Genomic DNA, 21976 nt, shown 5'->3' with positions numbered 1-21976 from the left:
GCCCGCGTCCACGACCGGACCACTACTAGAAGCCCCTACCTGAGAGGCAACGGCCTCTTTGGATTTGGCAATGGCAGCCTGAGCCATCTCGTTAGCCCGAATAATAGCAAGAAGAGAACTAGGAGAACCAACAGACGAATCAACCACCATCCCCACATCCGACATAATATTTAAAAGATGATCATCCGAAAGAGAAGGTAGAACCAACCGAACCGGAGAAGCAACAACAGAGGGAACAGGAGATGTACCTGGCGGAGGGAGATCCTTCGCCGCAGCCCGCTTTTCAGCCCGCTCCAGGACGGAAACACCTGAATTCGCCACCCGCCTTCCTTTGCGAGCCGTGGACACAGGGGATCGAATCGCAGGCGACCACGCAGCAGGAGAGCCAACATGGGGACCCGAACGGGACATAGATCCCAAATCTTGATCAAGACGCCGATAAACCCCCGTCATGGAGTGCTTCGAGCCTGACGAGTTCCGGCTCTTAGCCGAGAATTTGTGCACTGAGGATTTCTTCTTCCGGAGGGACTGGGATTCCACCACATCACGAGCCAGGGAGGCCGGAAGATCTTCAATTCTTGATCGAGTGGGGGAGAGCGGGCAGACAGGAAGATTGGAGCAAGCACCAGAAACGGGGGTAGCAGAGCAGGGCGGGAACTTCAACATATCAGCACCAGCAGCAGGGACATTGGGAGCAGTATACGGGATCACCGAATCATCACGAGGAGCAACACCAGAGGGAGCTTGGGATTGAAACAACTCACGTTCAGAATCTGCCAAACCATCCCATTCAGATTGGGTGAAGTGGAGGTTAGACCCATGGCTCTGATTAGGGCCACCCAGAGATCCGCCCCCCTCCTTATCATGCTTGTCCGAAGCGTTAGAAGGGTCTGAAAAGCAGCCACCCCCTCCACCCGCACCTGAAGCTTAATACCATTGGGAGAAGGGAAGATATCAATCGAGCCATGAACCCGTTCAGGATCCACACACCAAACCTTCATCCTAGCAGGGCCAACCTTGTTCAGAGAGTCTTCATCCACCTCGATGGGCTTCCCAATCAGAACCCCGAAAGACATGAGAAAAGCAGACGAACAGAGACCAGCAGGCAAATCGTCAATCAAAACCCAGACTTGAGAGAGAGGACCAACTGCCGTACCACTGCAAGAATCCGCTTTAACAGAAACCACCAATTGATTGAGGGGCAAGGTGAAGCTAGTGCATGAGGCAATCATCCGCAAACATTCTTTGGAGGGAAACACCACATAGAACTCAAATTCAGATATCTGCACAACTTGCCAGTCCCATCCAGCCTCATCCCAAATGTGAAGCCCTTCCAGAAGAATTTGGGGCGAAATATTTTGATCCTTGACCGTAACAATCACAGCATTAGACAGAGCAGGTGCCACCTCCCGGACAGGCAGGTCACCGTCGAAGGCGAAAAAGGCGCAACCGGGGAGGCCCGAGCCGAACTGGATGACCGCGGGAGGTTTCTGCCTAGCCATGCAGTTGACTGTGAGGTGACCATCAGAGCGACAGATCAGGCAAAAAGGAGGGTTGGTGCAGCGAGACTGGAAATGGCTAGGCCTGTGACAAGCGAAGCAGGTGAGCACCGAGGGGTTGTTATGGGAAGCAGAGGACGGGCAGGATTGCGGAAGCGACGGAGGAGGAGGAAGGATCCCATCCCCCATCCCCGGAAAAGGGGGCGCCCCAGAGGCCGGACCGGGCGGCCGACGCGCCAGCCCCACGAAGGACCGAGGCGGCAGACGAGCACCAGAACCAACCCCAACCGAGCGAGGAGGAGGAGGAGGGCGCGACGGAGCAGATGGACCGCGGCCCACTCCCGGAGCAGGAAGGGAGGCAGAAGATGAAGAAACACCACCGCCAGAGGCCACCGCCGCCTCCCACGGGTCCAGCACCAGAGAGAGAGAATGGCCAGATCCAGAGCCCTGTGGGCCGGATCTGGGCACACCAACCCTCTCCGAGCGCTGCGACCACTCCGGACCCGAAGCCTGAGCCTCGCGGTCATGAGCCACCTGCTCGCGCGCCGCCTGTTCCGCCTCCAACTTGGAACGGAGCGAAGCCTCGAGCTCCAGATCCACCGCGGAGGAAGGGGAGTCCTCACGGCGTCGCTTGCTGCCCGAGAGCGCCTCGTAGAAAGAGCTCAGTGACCTGTCCATGGATAGCACCATAGCAAAAGGAAGGAGGAGGGGTGGAGGTGGGGAGGATCTAATGAGGCGACGAATGGGAAGACGGTGACGACGCAGATCGGAAGCGGAAGCCGGAAACCCTAGCAAAGGGGAGGAAGAGCCGCGGGGGATCCATAAATAGCCCGTCCGAGCCGTGCCCACCTGGGCCCGACTCGCCACATGGGCCAAAGAAGGTTGAGGAGCAGGAACCCGGACGATGGGCCCAACTGGGCCGGACGGGACCAGAGGGGGGAAGTCTGCCACCGATGAAAGAGGGGGAGGAGAGGCAGGCCCACTGGGCAATGGCAAACCGCAAGGCCCATCAAGCCCACCCGAGGGGACGTCCCGCGACCCGATGGCCACCGCGGAGAAATCGAGATCTAGGTTACACGAAGCCACCAGCGACCCCGTCGTCGCCGCCGCCGGCGACGAGGCCACCGCAGAGGCTTCAGGAGAGGGAGATGGGAGTCCACCAAGCTCCCCATCAGGCGCACTGCCCAGGACAACGAGATCAGGTGATGCAACAGCAAACTTACCAGACTTACGCCGCTGCCAAGAGATCCGAATCCAGCCATCGACCGACGAGGACGCGGCCACCGACTGGCCCCGGCCACCAGGAGCGAACTTGCGGGGACGAGGAGCGGCGGAAGGCACCACCACCACCCTAGCACAAGGCACGGGACCACAAGGGGAAGGGACCGACGACCGCGAATCCTCCTCATCAGACGCAAGGGCCCAGAAACGAGATTTGAGCACTGGCAGCGGTGAAGACAGAGGGAAGAACCCCACCCGCGGGGAGCCAGGGGAGGGAAGAGAGAGAGCACCTGCAAGCGGAGAGGGGGATGACCGGGCACCGGCCAGCGGGTCAGGGCGGGGAGCGGTACGGCTAGGGCAAGGAGGGGAGGAGGGGGAGGAGGAGGCGAGGGAGGAGGGAGGGAGGGGATCCATCTTCTCTCCCTCTGCTCTCTAAAAACAAATTATTAGGAGGTCCTAATCATTATTCCGGTGTTTCAAATGAAGCATCTCCTGCTATTTCAAATGAAGCATCTCAATATGGCTTTGTTATTGTTGATGATTACTCTCGTTACACATGGGTACACCTTGTTACTTACAAACATGAAGTGCAGGAAGTCTTCAAACGATTTTCCTCGAGGGCTTCAACCAACTTTGGTGTGAAGATCAAGCACGTCAGAAGTGACAATGGCACCGAGTTCAAGAATTCTGGTCTCGATGACTATCTTGATGAACCTGGTATTACTCATGAGTTATCTGCTCCTTATACTCCTTAGCAGAACGGCGTCGTGGAGCGCAAGAACAGGACTCTTGCTGAGATGGCTCGCACTATGCTTGATGAATACAAAATGCCTCGTCATTTCTGGACTGAGGCAATTCATACTGCATGCCACATCATCAATAGAGTATATCTTCACAAATTCTTCAAGAAGACTGCCTATGAACTCCTCACTGATAAGAAACCCAATGTAAGTTATTTCAAAGACTTCGGTGCTAAATGTTGGATTAGAGATCCTCGCCACAACTCAAAATTTGCACCAAAAGCACATGAAGGTTTTATGCTTGGTTACGAAAAGGACTCGCACACCTACAGAGTCTTCAACAATGTTCTTCACAAGGTTGTTGAAACTATAGATGTGCGGTTCGATGAAACTAATGGCTCACAAAGAGAGCACCTACCTACTGTGATAGATGAACCAGCACCTGAGGAAACTATCAAGTTCAAGGCAACTGAGGATGTCATTCCTACTGAAGAATCTGCTGAAGAATTCATTCCAGAACATGAAGAACGTCGAGCTAATGCACCTGAAGAAAATACTGAAGAAAATGGTGCTGAAGAGAATGCTGATCAAATTCTTCAACGACAACCAGCTCATCCTCGCAATGCAAAAGAAGTGCAAGTTGAAAAGATCATCAATGACATCAAAGCGCTAGGTCCTCTCACACACTCAAAATCTTCACACTTATCTAACTTTTGTGGGCAGTATGCTTTTGTCTCTATTCCAGAGCCCACTAAGGTAGATAAAGCATTTCTGGAGCCTGAGTGGATTCAGGCCATGGAAGAAGAATTACATTAGTTTGAGCTCAACAATGTTTGGGAACTGGTCAAACGTCCAGATCCTCGCAAGCACAATATCATTGGCACAAAGTGGATCTACCGCAACAAGCAAGATGAAAATGGCCTTGTGGTGAGGAATAAGGCATGGCTCGTAGCTCAAGGCTACACACAGGTTGAAGGAATTGATTTCGATGAAACTTTTGCACCTGTTGCTAGACTTGAGGCTATTTGCATATTACTTGCTTATGCTAATCATCATGATATCACTTTATATCAAATGGATGTGAAAAGTGCATTCCTCAATGGTAAGCTTGAGGAAGAAGTATATGTTGCTCAACCCCTAGGTTTTGAAGATCCAAAGAATCCTGACAAAGTCTTCAGACTCAACAAGGCCCTCTATGACCTCAAGCAGGCCCCACGGGCGTGGTATGATACCTTGAAGGAATTCTTCATGAAGAAAGGCTTCAAACCCGGTTCACTCGACCCTACTCTTTTCACTAAATCTTATGATGGTGAATTGTTTGTGTGCCAAATATATGTTGATGATATTATCTTTGGCTGTACTGACCAACGTTATAGTGATGAATTTGCCTATATGATGAGTGAAGAATATCAAATGTCTATGATGGGAGAGTTGAAATTCTTCTTAGGTCTTCAAATTCGTCAATAACGCAATGGCATATTCATATCTCAGGAGAAATACCTCAAGGACGTACTAAGGAAATTCGGCATGCAAGATTGCATAGGCGTCAAAATTCCTATGCCCACAAATGGCCATCTATGCACTGATGAAAATGGTATTGACTTCGATCATAAGGTATGCCGCTCCATGATTGGTTCTTTATTGTACTTATGTGCATCTAGGCCAGATATAATGCTTAGTGTTTGCATATGTGCCCGATTTCAAGCTACACCGAAGGAATCACACCATAAGGCTGTGAAGCATATTCTTCGATATCTAGCTCACACACCAACACTTGGATTATGGTACCCCAAGGGCTCGGCTTTTGATCTCATTGGATATTCTAACTCTGACTATGTTGGTGATCGTGTGGACCGCAAGTCAACATCTGGTACATGTCAATTCCTCGGACGATCTTTGGTCTGTTGGTCCTCAAAGAAACAGAACTACGTATCACTATCTACTGCTGAAGCTGAGTACATTGCCGCTGGTTCTTGCTGTGCTCAATTGCTATGGATGAAGCAAACTTTCAAGGACTACGGCGTCAACATGAAGAATGTGCCTCTCTTCTGTGACAATGAGAGTGCCATCAAAATTGCTCACAACCCAGTTCAGCACTCGAAGACTAAGCACATTCAGATTCGTCATCATTTTCTTCGTGATCATGTGTTGAAGTGCGATATTTCTATTGAGCATGTGAAGACTGAAGAACAACTAGCTGATATCTTCACAAAGCCCTTGGATGAGAAGACATTTAGCAAGTTGCGGTGTGAGCTAAATATCCTACAATCTTCGAATGTTCTTTGAAAAGGACACTCATCCTAACACTTATGCAAAATTGATGACTTAGATGTGCAACACATGAAGAAACATTTCTCTTCAATCAATGAAGAATAACACTCTTAGTTTGAAGAAATTAACGAAGAATTTGATTCTCAGAACCCTACGATAATTGTACGCGGTGTCTGAAATCATCATTCTTATACGGTGGGTCACACCACCACAAAAAGTTGAAATTCCTCAATTATTCATATTCTTCAACTTTGCATTGTCTTCACAGTTCCCTTCGTCTTTTTTCATTGGCTATATATATATATGAGTTTATGTCCTCTACAGCATTCACTTATTGCTAATTCTTCAAGTTGGTTTTTCTGCTAAGTGAATGTGATCGGACCCTTCCCCCTCTATGCTATACTCAACCCAAACGATTCACAAATTCTTCATGTGCGTTCTATTTGAAACTCGTTCAAAATCTTCACTGTGTCCTTGTCAGCTGAACAAATTGCAAACGGAACTTTAAAACCTATCTTATCTAAATTTTTGGCTTTGCCGCTCAAACTGTTCTGCATCCCACGATACACTTATCCATTCACCCACGATCGTACACGATCTCCACCTCTGAGTACGTGGGTGACACATGTCGAGCGCATAAGAAGGGTCAGGGGCACGTTCGTCCAATTTCTTCGGGTGAACAGTTTTTCACCGTGGCTATAAATACCCCTCCTTCCCTTCCTCACTTCTTTTACTCCGCTCGACCTCTCTCCAGCTCGAGCCTCTCAAACCCTAGCGCCGCCGCTACTTCATCATCGCCGGTGAGGAAGAGCTTCACTGTCTCGACCTCGTCGCCGCCGCACTCGCGCCGACCACGGAAATCTTCACTCTGCCGTCGCCGTAGCCGTCTTCCTCCGCCGAGTTAGGGCGTGGAAGATCTACACAGACGAACTTCACCTCTCCACTTCACTGTTCGTCGTGTTCTTCATCCAGGGTAATTAAAAGTTACTTTTACTGCCCTCGTTGATTCGAATGATTATCTACAAAATCTTCAAAGGTGTTTTTCTTCATATCTTCACACACTAAACACCTCACAAGTCATCTGTCCTTGATTCATTTCTCCAAGCATCATTTTTCTTCAAGATTCCTCAATTGTGTGGATCTTTGATCTATACAACTCTGGAACCTAAGACAAAGAATGCTTAGTGAAATTCTTCAAGACTCATCTGGTCAAATTCCTCAAACTTGTTCTTTTTGAAAAACCTTCTGAGAACGCATATGACCTCTCCAAATTCCTCGCAACTATACTCTGTTCACAGGTACTCATGTCAGCTGCTGAATCACTAGGTTCTCAACAACTTAACTCATTTGCAGCGTTCCTCGAAGAAAAGTTGCATACTTCTTCAGAGAATTCAATTGTCCAAATTCCTCAACTGAAGAAAATGGCTGACGGTAAGAAGCCACAGAAAGGAGGAAAGAGGCCTGAGGTCAATACAGCGTTTGAGATCCCTAATGAAATATATGCTGGGTACTGCACACCTACTGAGGAAATCAAGAATGAGCGCAAGGTGCGCATTCAGAAGATAGAGAGGAGATGGGCAAGAGAGTGGAGGGAGTACAGATATGTCACCCCCAAGTACATGAAGAAATTCGCACTCAATCCTCCATGCCCAAGACCTCCATTGGCACCTGGCCAAATAGCTGATCCCACCAGCCTCAAGCGCGGTGAGGACTATCTTGATGAATGGGCCAAGCGCCAAGCCAAGTTGGCTAAGCAAGCCGGAGAAGCAGTGAGGAAATTCAATGAAGACTCTGCTGCTGCTGCCTCTGCTGAGGCCTCTGCTGTCAAGCCGAAGAAGGCTATGTCAAAGAAGCCTGCGCGCGAGCCAAGTGCTTCACCAACAATGCCCTCACGGCCAAAATCCTCAAAGCCCTCACGGCAAATTCCTCATGCTGCTCCTGCTCCTTCAAAACCCTCAGCTCCTCCAAAGTCCTCAGCTATTCCGACAAAGTCCTCTGCACCTGTGCATCTTGCCTCGTGCCAAAGGACTGCAGGCATCTCCATTGCCTCAGGTGTCTCAGCTAGTTCCTGAGTTGCACCAAATTCCTCAACGGGGCCCTCTCTCCTGAAGACAAAGGCCACTGCTGGATGAGGTCCTCGCCCAAGTCCTCAGAAGGAGCAAGTCGCTTTCCAAGTGCCGTCTGAAGAAGACGAAGCTAATGATGATGAACTTGCAGAAATCATCAGAGATAGGCAAGTCAGGGCCGCTAGAGCCAAGGGAACAAATGTGCCACTTCTTTTGGATCCCAAGTTGATCCTCGAATACATTGACGTTTGGCACAAGGACCCCAACACTCCCATGCCTGACTTCAAGCTGACTCCTGGCCAAAGTCACATGCTAACTCACTTCATACAAGAAGAGAAATGGAAATTTGAACAGGGGAGGAGGGTGAAGAAAGTGCAGTACAAGAAAGAGCGCTTTCTGAAGCAAAACGTTCTGAAACTTTCACCTGAAGAACTTGTTGCTCTCCAATCAGAAATCAAGAAACTGAGTGATGAATTTGATCGTTATTATGCTGACTGGCTGGGAGCCAAAGTCAGATTTGTAAAGATAACAGAACAGTTCACCTCCAATGTTGCAGCCCCAACTCAACAGGAAATTCCTCAGGCTGAAGCATCTGCTCAGCCTACTTAAGAAAATGCCAGCACCGCTGACGACAATCAGGCTGCTGAAGAAAATGTGAGTTCCAGGGCTGATGACTGCATTCCAGCCGCTGAAGAAATTGCCAGGGCATCCACTAGTGGTGCACCTGAAGAAACTTAAGAAATTAGGGCAACCGCATCAGTTGTGCCTGAAGAAAATCAACCAGATTCCTCTGCTCCTCCGGCGTCAACACCAACTCCGATCCTTCCATCTGCATCAGATGTGAAGAAGACCAAGGCTGCAGAGCGTGCAGCAGTGAAGAAAAGGAAATCATCAGCTACTTCAGATTCTTCACCTCCGAAGAAGATGAAGCCTTTGACAAGTTCATTTGCTAATCCCATTGATGTTGTTCCAATCTCAACCATGCCATCAAAGGACCTTGTTCCTTCTGGTGAAGAATATGAGATCCCTAGCAGATCTAATGAAGAAAATCATTCTGCTGCTTCGTCAGAGCAGATTGATGAAGAAATTGAAGTGGATACGATCCCTTTAACACATGTTATCTCCTCGCTTATGCCTCAGTTCACAGCTGAAGAGGCTGGTGTTGAAGAAATGGAAGATGAAGATGTGGACGTTGGCTGCTCCACACCTGTAATAAGTGATGAATTCTGGGAAAGTCAGCATCCAAACTCTCTAATGTTCACACCGTTGCAGCAAATACCTCAGTCACCTGCACAAACTGTTCAAATGGGCTCTGAAGAAACTCGCCTCACTTCATGTGTACATGAGGAAATTCCAGCCACTAGTGCTGAAGAAACTGATGCTGCTGAACATCTGAAGACGCAGACTGCCACTGAAGAGGAACCAGAAATTCCTCAGCCTGAAGAACCTGAGATGGCGATTACTGAGGTCGTGATGCAACTCACTGACACTCCTCTGCCCAAGCCAAAGGATCCATTCTCATGCAAGCAAAATTTCAAGGCTAATGATTTCTTCGGCGAGCATGTATTCTTCGAAGACTACAACCCTTATAACTCTGCTCGCATTAGGAACAGGCGTTTCTGGACTGCTAGTCAAGCCAATTTCTATTCCTCAGTGCTGTTCAACAAAGAGAAAATCTTATACCATGAGCACATTCCTCACGTGTATATGGAATCTCTGCCTTGCTTCGCACCAGTCGTCAGTGTTCTTCACGACGCTGGACTGTTAAACTTTTGCTCTGACATCTGTGATTGGAATGAAGAACTGATTCTTCAATTTTATGCAACATTGCACATCACAGGAGATTCTGAAGATGTGAATTCATGGGTGTTGGACTCGATGTCTAAAAACACTCACTACACTGCACCAGCCTCTGAATTGCTTCGTGCCTTACCACTCAGTCCTCCCCTTGAAGAAGCTCGTTGCATCTACAGTGAACCTGAGCTTACAAATCACTACATGCAAGTGCTGATGAAACCTTTGAAGCCAGGTCAGGCACCAAGAACCAAATTCCTCGTGAAGGAATTGCTTTATGTGCCCAGAACTGTCTATCGTATTCTTACGAGGACAATAAGTCCTATCAAAGGCCATGACTCATCTGATGAGGAAATTGTTGGTATCATGAAGAATCTGGTATTCAACATCCTTCATGGCATTCCTGTCAATTATCACGATTTCTTCATGAGGACTCTAGCAAATGTTGCACTGTCTCCGTTTGAGCTGAAGCCTTATGCACCTTGGATTATGAGATTCCTCAGGACAAGGTCTTCACTCAACTACAAAGCTGATTTTCAAAATCACCTCAGCTACTTGCCCCCGATTGAAGTCCTCAAGCAGACCTATTCCTCAGTTGATGGAAAGGGCAAGGCACCAGCTGTTATAGATGAAGGCATTCGTCCATTGGATGGTCAGTTTCGCAAAGCTGCCTCTTATTCCACCAATGATGACTCTGCCACACATGACTCTGCCAATGCACCCAAGTCTACTCCTCAAGCCACTGCTCCTCGTGTGATGACTGATCGTGAGCTTCTGCTTAGTCTTCACCAGAAGGTGGATCGAAATCATAAATGGGTTAAGCGTCAGTTTGGTTCATTTCTTCACAACATGACTGCTACACACAATGCAATGAAGAAAAACCATTACTACCTCCATGAAGTCTTCGGTCGCACCTGGGCCATTCTGTCACATCTGTATGGTGAAGACGATCTGAAGAAAATGGGTCTCAAGGAAGAGTTTGACTGGTCTGCACCTCCACCGAAGAAATTCAAGAAGGTCAAGGTTGCTTCCTTGGTGGCCAGCTCATATTCCTCATCGCGCGACACTGATGAAAATGAAGACTTATAGGGGCATTTTGAGTTAGTCTTCAAGCGGGTCTTTCTATATGGGCATTTTTTAACAACTCTCGTTCTTCTGAGACTTTACTGGATCGACTTGTAAACTTAAACCCGATGGTGCTTTGATACTCTTGAGTCGTTTTTCTACATGCTTATTCCTCACTAATATTATTGCATGCATGCTGAATTACATCAGTCACCATGTTTCATCATGCATTTCAAATTCTTCACTATTATATGTAAAATGCATGTATGAATTACAAGATATAGGGGGAGATCTCCATGATTCAACTCTTCAAGTGTGCATTGCTTCAAAAGCAAATTCCTCACTATGCACACCTTCAGGGGGAGTTCCTCCATATCTTGCAATCAAATTCCTCAATATCAGTATTTACACTTCATATGTTTATCCCCATTGAAAACTTAACCTATATTGTCATCAATCACCAAAAAGGGGGAGATTGTAAGTGCATCTAGTGCCCCTTAGTGATTTTGGTGTATTGAAGACTTATAGGTTAAGGGACTAATGCGTTTGTGAGTGTACACAGGTCTATAAGTCTATGAGGAGTTTGATATTTACATAAAAAGTCGACCCCTAAAAATGAAGTTCTTCGACTGAAGACTTTGGATTTCTGAAGACTTTCTGAAGACTTTGAAAGTGAAGAAATTGGTGTGACCTTGAAGAATTGGTATTCATTCGAGGAACATGAAGCGTGCAGACTTTTGTTTTCATAGTTTCATTTTCTCTTTCTTGAGTCATAGGAAACACCATACTGTTAAAGGGGGTCGAGGAAATACTAAGGAAAAATTTCCATGTGATGCTCAACTCAAAATCCTACACCTACCAATCCCTTCGAGTGAAGCCATTGGAAATCTCACACAGTCCAGTCATATTCTTCAGCGACAAAGACGAAGTTCTTCTGGTCTCTGAGGAATTTGTTCTGACTAAGGAGTTAGGAATTCGCCAGTGCGGATTTCCTACACAGTGAGGAACATGATAGCCCTGAGGATTTTTCTACTCAAAATTCCGACCGTTTTTGTGCGATGCGCCAGCTGTCCCAAAATATCTATCCATCTAACGGTCATATCGTTGAAGGGCATTTATGTCTTATCATGTCGGACTGCTCCCTAGGCTATAAATAGCCTCCCCCTACAACCACTAGCTGGTTGGCTGCTCCGAGAGAAACTGACACTTGTCATTTGAGAGCAACCCATCCTTCGAGGACTTTGAGCGAAAATCATTGAGTGAGGAAAAACCCAAACCCAAACAGCTACAAACCTCAAGTGATTGAGCATCACTAAAGAGATTGATCCTGCGTGGATCCGACGCTTGTTACCTTTGAAGACTGTGCTTCTTCTAGACGGTTAGGCATCATGGTCTAGAGCACCCAAGAGGAATTGTGGATCGCCGAGTGACCAAGTTTGTGAAGGTTCGGAAGTCACCTGAAGACTTACCACGAGTGATTGGACGAGGTCTGTGTGACCTTAGTTCAAGGAGAATACGGTGAGGACTTGGTGTCTTGAGCTGCGTGTTCAGGACTGGGTGTCCGGAACTGTGTGTCCTCGAGTTTAAATACTCAGCCGCTCCAACCAGACGTACAACTAAGACAACAGTTGGAACTGGTCTACCAAATCATTGTCTTCACCAAGCTTACTAATTCTATTTCCTCAACTCTTTCATTTCCTCATAACTGTGTTGTGTGCTTGTTCATATCTGTGTTTGAAGACTTTGACTGAAGACTTTCTCAATTTCCTCAGTTCAATTTCTTCAGTCTGTTTGTCTTCACCCTGTGTTATCCTGTGCTTGCGCTACCTGTACTCTGTGCCTGTCTTCATTTCATCATGATGACCATGCTTGTATTCTGTTATGTTTACTTTTGAGTACTTATTCCGCTGCTAGTAGTTCTTTGCTAAGGAATTTCCTCACCGGCAAATTCCTCAGTGAAGAATTTCATAAAAATCGCATATTCACCCCCCCTCTAGTCGATATAACACACTTTCAGTTTCTGCTCGCATTGCCATCGCAGTCGGTATTCTGTGGTGCTACGTTTACGATGCGCGGCCCATCACAAACGGCTCACTATTATAGAATGTGTATGATGCGCGGCCCATCACAAACGGTTAACTATTTAGAAGATTAGCTAATCGCCATACGAGTGTCGGACAGGATTACGAAATGTCGGACCGCCGTAACATCGTCGTACACGACAACTATCGCACACGCTATTCTGTGGTGCAACATTTACAATGCATACTTCATCAGAAACAATTCATGGCTGTGAATCGTGTACGATAAGGCAACTAACACAAATGTTTAGTTCGCCTGCACCGTTTGTGATATTGTCTGACATCGCACACGCTTTGGAAACGGCAACTGTGTGCATGCTTACACACGTTTCCTCTCTATGAACCGTCTCGTATTATGGTGTATATCGCAAACGTTTGTGTTTTACCAACCGTGTATGTCGTAACAACCTGGAGAGCGTAATTTCACCGTAATTTAATTGCTGCTATTTCAAATTGTACCAGATTTGAATTTGAATTTGAATGTATGCTACAGCTTTATTCATATCAATCAGGTTCAAACAACCAATGCATTATTTGATTCATAGGTACATATGTTCAAGAATTACATAAGAACCAAATAAATAATGATGAACCACAGTTGTATACTTGTACTATTAAAGACGGTAAAGAAAGAGGCGAAATATATTCTGGTTGCTGAACAAGGTGAAGCGGAATGCCCATATTATGCCCTCCCCCATGCAGAAGGCATGCATGACTCTAGTCCAACCCCTTGTGATGGCCGACCGCCCAACCTTCACGGTCTTCATGAAAACATCTAGATAATCATTGTGTTCTGGTAGAAATACTTTAACCTTTGCATGCCCACAAATCATGTAGTTTGAGAGGTAATCTTGAGTAAACTGCTTTGGCAACCACTGCAAAGGAAAAAGATTCAGACATTGTCATCTAACACAACTCATTATGGGTAGTAAAAAGAAGGCTGCAGAGTTCTTATTTACCATCCTGCAGTTCGCTGTTGTCTTGCATAAAGTGTAAACAAATAGTTCAATTGCCATCTTTGGACCCATTTTACTAACAATCTGTCACAGCCTGATTTTTTTGCCCTTTTCTTTTTTTTTTCTGAGATTTTTGCTTGAGTTTTCTTTTTCCGTGGCTATGTGGTCTGGAAACTGAAGAAGGTGACCTCTTCTTTCTTTCTAGAGTGGCTTGTCATCCTCAAACCCTTCCCAAGACCTTGCCATTTCCATCTTGGACCAAACCCCAATATTATTTTCCTTGGGAATATTCCTTTTCTATTAAAGGAATAACCCAATGTGCCCTAGGTTGTGAAGCAACCTATATTTCCATCACTCCTAAAATTCCCAAATAATTATCATAAATTTTTTGGGCCATATATTCCTCAAATATGGCAAAATATTTTATTTTCCATGTTCCTCATCAAGCTTAATTAAATCCTTTCCTATTTTGTCCTAAATGGCAGTTTGTGAAGCAAGTGCCATTTATCTTTGCCCAATTGACCCCAAACTTTCTGGACACCTTTTCATGTCCAAATTATTGACTCATGCAAAAACTCAACTTAATTTTCCTAGTAAATATTCCTGAGAAATTTTTCAAAGTTCCTATCTGAGGGAATCAATTGTGAAGAAAGTACAGGCTAGGCATATCCAAATGAGTTAAAATTTTGCAAGGTCCTTAAGATGATCAAATAATGACTCTCCACCAAATATAAGCTCATGTAACTCAACTATGTGGACCCAGCCCCAAATCTTAGTTTCTGGTCAGATTTTCAGTTTCTGAAGCAACCATATTTTATATTGCTTCATTTAAGCAGAAACTTTTCCAAAGTATTCTCCTCTCCATATAAACACTCTCCACCAAAATTTGGCTCAATCCATTACATCATTTGCCCTGTGCAATGTTTCTAAGTTTCTGTCCAGAGCAAAGCTATATGAAGCAAGTGCTATTTTGGTTCATCCAAATGGCATGAAACTTTTTGTACACCTTAATATATTCAAATCATTGGGCCATGCCCAATTTCAGCTCAACTTGCCTCTTCATGTGAGTGCATCATCCAAATCTCTAATTATGGCCAATATGGTGGTTTCTACAGCAACCCTCAGCTAAACGTCTCCTCTTCGTCTGATATTTGGTAAACAGAATCATCTTAGTGATTAATCACAATGTGCCAAAGATATGAGTCCAACTCCTCTCATCTGAACCACAGAAAGTTACAAACACCTTGATGTTGCAATGTTTTGGATGCTAGGTGCAAATCTCTTATTTGCCCCTGGACCAAATTATTTCTTCCGTTGAACTAAAGGCACTAAGGTCCATCTACTGGACATGGTCGGCCCGTCCAAAACGCGCCGTTTGCACTAGTGCCCATGGTGACCATCGTTTTGGCGTGCAATGGCCATGTCCAGAGCGTCGTTTTGCCTCGGCCCTGCTCGTGCTCGTCGTCTTCGGGCGCGTGAGCCTGTCCAGCGTGTTCCCCGCGTCGTCGCCGTCCCTTGGAGCCATCTCCTCCTCCCGAAGCCTCCTCGCTGGCGTTCGTCGCCGTTCTCCCACGGGATCGCTGTGGCCAACAGCGTTTTAATGGCGCTCTGCCTCTTCCTATGCTCCTCCTTGGCCCCTGCTGCCCCGTGCTCCTCTGTAGCTCGTCTGTTCTCCCCTCGTTGCCTTCCCCGTGCCTCCCCGTGATCGCTGCCATCGCTAGAGCCTCAGCTGTACGTGCCCGGCGGCACCCGTGCCCGTGCCTCTCGCCCCGGCTATAAGTAGCCCTCCCCGAGCCCCTCCGAGCACTCCAGAAGCCTCAAGTCACTCCTCTGGTCCCGCCCAGCCACTAGCCCGAGCTCGGGAAGCCCTCTTCGCCTCTGTTGGCCGCCATGGCCGTCGCTCCCCTCCGGCTAAATTTAGCCCGAAGCCGAGCCCTCCTCCACCTCTAGCCACCACCATCGCCTTTCCCACACTCCGGCGACTCTCCCCGTGCCCTTTCCCCCTCGCCGAAGCCACGGTGGCCGCGTGCCCCTCCTCACCCGAAGCCCCCTCCGTCGGAGTCCTTGCTGCTCTCAACCCCGCCCTCCTCGAGGTCCGTTCTGCCATGGGATGCGTGAGGCTCGACGCGCTGATCACCCCGGTAGGTCGGCCGGTGAAAACGGTGGCCGGAGCCGCCCGGAGTCCTCGTCGGGGCCAGCCGGTCTCGTCTCGCCCCGGTGCCATAGAGAGGAAGAAGAAGAAGGGGGCCAGGTGGAGGAGAGAGTCAACGCGGGCCCCACCTGTAAGCCACACAGGAGCCGGCCCTGCCTTGCCACGTCAGTTAAGTGCAAACGTAGTCCCGCAAATACGCTTTCATTTCAGCGTAAGTGTAAAGCATTGCGGCTTCGCCCAAAAATACGCCTTCACTGTCCCAAAAGCGTAGTTCCTGAATACGCTTTCAGTTTTTCTATTTTGGCCCAGTCTGTAAAAAATTCTATTACCGATAGGTCCCTGGCAGAAAAACTATTACAACCTTTTCCTCGCAACTCCGTTTGAGGTGAATCCAACGCCCACGTCTTCGTATCTTCGGTCCCAAACTTTTCGTATCATTTTCACTATGGTTTGTCATACTAGAAATGACCATTTTGCCCTTGCCGTTAACCCTTTCGAGAGAGAAGTGTTTCCGGCGAATCTTTCTGCGATCTTTCCTCACATCTTCCCGATGGATTATTCATCCCTAGGCAAGCCACAATACCCACTTGCATGCTAGTCATGCAGTAGCCATGGTTTTATACTTGAATATTTAATCAATGTTTGCTCATTTAAAATATGGTTACCATTGTTCCGGTGATGCTTAGAGTTTCATGTTCACTCTCGTGCTATGTTGTCTTGCACTTGGTTATCATGTATTCCTACTAGTATTCCTTTCATATGCTTATGCTTGCTAGTAGTGCATGTTGATGTCGGTGATGGGCTTTGGTGCATGACTGTCGTCTGTTCCGAGTGTCGTTATTATGCATGTTCCATTGCATCCAGTTGGGTAAATGCTTGCATGGTAGCATTGTTGATACGTTCTTGCATGATATTGATCGTTGATGCTAGTAGTTCTGCTATGTTTATGAGTAGTGTTGTACTTGTGATATTCATGCTCGTCATTATGCCATGCTCAGTTGGATATGATTCATTGTTGATATGGTTGTCGTACCCCATGTTTATATCATGCTCATGCATTGTAATTGCATCATGTTATTTTATCATGGCTCAGCATATTGCATTCAAGTTTAACCGGATTAAATTGAACTTGAACAACTGTTGGCTGAGTCATGGTGCCACCATATCAGGCTGACAAGCGCAACAACATTTGCCTTTATGGGGAGGACGGTAGTCGTCCATTGTCATGCCTTTTGTCAGTGTCAACGAGGGAAGGTTATGGGCATGTGTTACCCTGGCCCGGTAAGCAGACATAACCTTGTGAACCTGTTGTTGTTACGGTACCGTGTCCCTGTTTGGGACTGTTTATTTGCCACGACGGTGGTAGTTTTGCCATTGGTAAAATGGGTCACCCAGGACTAAGCCCAGTGGGGAGTTGGTCGGAGTGGCCATAAGAGTGTCATGGCAATGGGAGAGTTCTGTCGGAATGCCGTTGGTCCACCCGAATGGGAGTGCGAGGCCATGGGTTTCGTGGTGTGGGTAGAGTGCGCTACCTCTGCAGAGTGTATTAATCTATCGATAGTCGGGCCCGCGGATAAGGGCCCAGTTCGTAGTTGGTCACACCGTGGGTCAACACTAATAATAATAACTTGCTTAACAACAACCCCGGTTCGATGATGAGAAAGAGATTGGTTGTGATCAAGAGAGGATCATGGAGGTATCGTGGATACCAGAGTTGGTTGATCTTTATGTGATTGTGAGATAATCACCGTGGTATCGAGGATACCGAGTTGTTGGATATTTGTGATGTTGTGCGAGAATTGTGGGTAAAGATCAAGCTCCTTGTGGTCATTTAATGATTACTACGGTATTGTTTATACCAAGCTTGATTTGATCCTGAGATAATCGTGTGATGTCTGAGGCTGGTAAGTGATGCATGTGATGGTTATGAGGTAAACCGAGCAGAATAAGTGGTGCATATAGTGTCATCATGTGGCATATAGTTTCATCATGTTTATATGTTCATGCCATGCTCATATTGTTCTAGTTGTATCATGTTCATGTTGTTCATGCCATGTTAATCTGATGATTTCTTGATAATTCCTGCTTAATCTGTAATTGCCATTATTGGTGTCAAAATCGGCGGATCTCGGGTAGCAGGTCCCGAACTGTGCGTCTAGGCCGGATGGTAACAGGAGGCAGGGGACACGATGTTTTACCCAGGTTCGGGCCCTCTTGATGGAGGTAAAACCCTACGTCTTGCTTGATTAATATTGATGATATGGGTAGTACAAGAGTAGATCTACCACGAGATCAGAGAGGCTAAACCCTAGAAGCTAGCCTATGGTATGATTGTTGTTCGTCCTACGGACTAAAACTCTTCGGTTTATATAGACACCGGAGAGGGCTAGGGTTACACAGAGTCGGTTACAATGGTAGGAGATCTACATATCCGTATCGCCAAGCTTGCCTTCCACGCCAAGGAAAGTCCCTTCCGGACACGGGACGAAGTCTTCAATCTTGTATCTTCATAGTCCAGGAGTCCGGCCAAAGGTATAGTCCGGCTATCCGGACACCCCCTAATCCAGGACTCCCTCAGTAGCCCCCGAACCAGGCTTCAATGACGACGAGTCCGGCGCGCAAATTGTCTTCGGCATTGCAAGGCGGGTTCTTCTCCAAATTCCGTGTACCTGTTGAACAATGTCCGGTTTCTTGTAAATGTAGTGCTCCTTGGCTTCTACGCCCAATAATGGCCGTTTTCCACGTGTCAAACGAATACGAAAAGTCAGGGTGTTTTCTATATTTACACCCCTAGCCGCATGAATGAGCCGCTTATTTAAGGGGACGAGGATTTAGATCCAAACCACACCTTCTCCCTTCCGCGAGTATTCATCAGAGCGTATCCGACAGAGGTCCATTCCATCATGGCCGGCCGCCGCAGCTCGTCCTCTCGCCCTTCTAGTCCTCAGCCTGGAGATTGGAAGAGGTGCTCCATCCCGCACAGTGAGCTAGTGACGCTCCAGACCAAGGGATTTCTCCCCCGGCCTATATGGTCCCGGTTCGAGCCGGACTTGCCACCTATAATGGCGGAGAGCAAGCGGAGAGCGCCCCCAATCCCTCCAAAGGAGAGCGGGTATGCCTTGCCCCTTACTTAATAAGAGGGCTCGGATTTCCAATTCATCCGTTTCTCCAGGGGCTTCTGGAGTTCCATGGCCTCCAGCTGCACAACCTCACGCCTGCCTCCATATTGCATATCGCGGGCTTCGTAGCCCTTTGCGAGCTATTCTTGGGCTACGAGGCTCATTTCGCGCTGTGGAAAAGGCTATTCTGCCTTTTTCCCCGCTCTAAGGAGGGGTCAATATATCAAGTGGGCGGAGCCGAAGTGTGGTGCATCGCCGGGACCGGATATCTATCCGGAACCCCAAAGAAGGCGTCCGAAGACTGGCCTTCGGAATGGTTTTATATAGAGGACGTCCTGCTGCCGGATCCTGTCCGGATCGTCCTCCCTGAGTTCGACAGTGCTCCCATAAAGAAGCGCCTAAGCTGGCGTCCACGGAGCCCTGAGAGGGAAAGTGACACAGACGTTATTTATCTGATGGGCCGGATAAGATTGTTAGCTCATTCCGGACTGACCATGATCGGGGTCATGGACGCATGCATCATGCGAGGGGTGCAGCCGCTTCAGTATAGAGGCCGCCCCATGTGGGACTTCAACGGGGAGGACGACGCCACCCGCTACGGCCGTAAGGGGCCGGATTCGGCTGGCGCTCTAATAAAGACCTTGTCTGCTTTGTACAAGGGAGAAGAGGAGGAATTTCTCCGCGTCAACCCACGGGGTGGATTTTCTATGTACAATCCCCCAAGTTGGGTAAGTGGACACTTTTACTTGCCCATCTGTTTTATATTCCCATTGTTAAATTTTTAGTCTAACGACTTCAACGCAGGAATTGTGCCAGGCTGTTAAAGAAATAAACAGCCCTCCTCCACAAGCCAAGGATCCGGGACGGTCCCTCGACCCGGCCTCTCAAGAGGATCCGGACTTATCTGTGGAGCAGATTGATGGAGTGTTTCATCAATTGAGCAAGGACAACGCCTTGGTGGCCATTACGGCCGATTATCCAGGGCTACTCCCAGCCTCACAGGTAACTGAGACCGAAGTCCCAGCACTTTGAAAAGGGATCTGTCCTCGCGTGTTTTCGATTGTCGTATGACAACCGTGTTTTGCAGGGGAGGTCCTTGAGACGGGAGGCCGAGCCTGCGGCGACTAGCTAACGAGGGGTGGCAAGGCCCCGCGAGCTAAAAAGAAGTGCGGTCCGGACTGAGGCACCGGCGCAAAGGTATAGCGCGCCACGTTATTCCCAGGTGCTATTCCTTCGAGGCATATTAACGCTCGTGCTCTCTTCAGGACGAAGAGACCTCGCCGGACTATATCCGGAGAGGCTGCCAATCGCGCCTCCACCACCCAAGCTCCAAAGCCTGGTCCGGAAGCAGAGGCGAACACAAGGCGTGCACCGGACGCTCCTCTGACGGAGGATGCGGACAGGTTGTCTGCCACCAATTCCGAGGTGGAGTGCCATGAACCACAGGTGTCGCCGGATAGTTCTTCGTGACGCTTGTTTCTCCCAAGAGGCATTGGATGCCTTCAATTCGGGAGATGCGTACCTCCGTGCCGCTCAAAATGGTCTAGCCAGAGCCACGGAGCAGTATGTGAAAGACATACGGGTAAGAAAATTTTGGTAATTATATATATATACCAGTAGCCCCAGAGACTTGAAACAGTTAGGATAACTGTTTTTTAGGATCATTTGTTATGCAGGTTCTTACAGAAAAGAATACCCTACTGTCCCACGAGCTGGAAGAGTGCAAAGCCCAACTTGAGGCCGCACTAGCCGCGGCAGGGGAGCCCAAGGAGACCCCCTCTGGTAATATACGCTTCGAAAGATAAGTATTTTGCGAAGTGCGGCGTGGGTGCAAATTTGACAAATGAAATTGCAGATGGCGCTGGATTAAATCCGGAAGTGCAACAACTCCATGCCAACTAAAGGCTAGTGAGAGCGTGCTGATAAAGGTGAGGCAGGAGAAGAACGATCTCCAAGATGCCAACACCAAGCTGGGCGTTGAACTGAAGGACGTTGGTGCCCAGCTATTGGACTCCGTTAAGGAGAATCAGCGGCTTCGACGCGGCATATATAGTAAGTGCTTAAACGAACTTTGAAAAAAGAGTTTGGCGAGGAAGTCAACTAACAGAGTAATGTCTGTAGGTATGCTGACAGGTCGTCCTGCAGAGGAAATGCCTGGTTCTACGGGTGACCTTCTTCCCGAGCTCTCACAACTACACGAGCGAGTTTGGCAGGTGATGCAAGGTGTCGCCCAGGCCTTGTGGCCATCCGTCTCCATGCCCAAAGGCCTTGGAGAGCTTGTAGAGAAGCTGAAGGGAGCGCGGCGGCGTTTTCAATTGTGGAAGATGTCGGCCTGCCGTCAAGGCGCCAGGGAGGCCTAGGCCATAGTGAAGACGCGGTACATGAAGGCTAACCCAAACCACATGGCCGAGGTCGGACCCGTAGGGCCCGATGGGAAGGAGATCCCTGTGAGCTTAGTATACGGCCAAGTAGAGTTGGCCGCAAAGTATTCCCAACAGGACTGTAAACTAGACAGACTGTTAGATGGTATTGAAGAGGAATACAATCAGTCAGAATGACTATGTAATTTTAATTGACATGTGTAATGCCTTCTAGCCGGATTGTAGATCGTTTGTCATGGCCGACCTTTTCGCTTCAACCTCGGGACCTGACGGTCCAGAGTGTGTCCGAGTACCCTCGCGGTTATATAAGAACCGGGGTATGCATGGAGACCAGGCGTAGGGGTCATTAGTGCTTGAACAGACAAGTGCCCAACTAGTTATGTTATATTACATGGTTAGTAAGAAACATCTTCTAGGGAGAATAGTTCCGTTAGGGGTTCCTTTCCCTGGGAGGCATGCCCTAAAGTGCATGTCCATTCTGCGAAAAGAGACGCAGGAAAAACATCTGGGGGCGTATAGATAAATAAGTGAAAGAAAAGATCATCTTTAGTTCATCGACCGAATATTCCCTTAAGAACGCTAGCTTTCGGCTTCACCCAGTCTGAGGTACACACCCGGCTGACCCGGCAGT

Source organism: Triticum urartu, chromosome 3A (assembly GCF_056163025.1).
Source record: "Triticum urartu cultivar PI428250 chromosome 3A, HENAU_Tu73, whole genome shotgun sequence".
NCBI lineage: Eukaryota > Viridiplantae > Streptophyta > Magnoliopsida > Poales > Poaceae > Triticum > Triticum urartu.
This window is presented reverse-complemented; position numbering follows the sequence as displayed.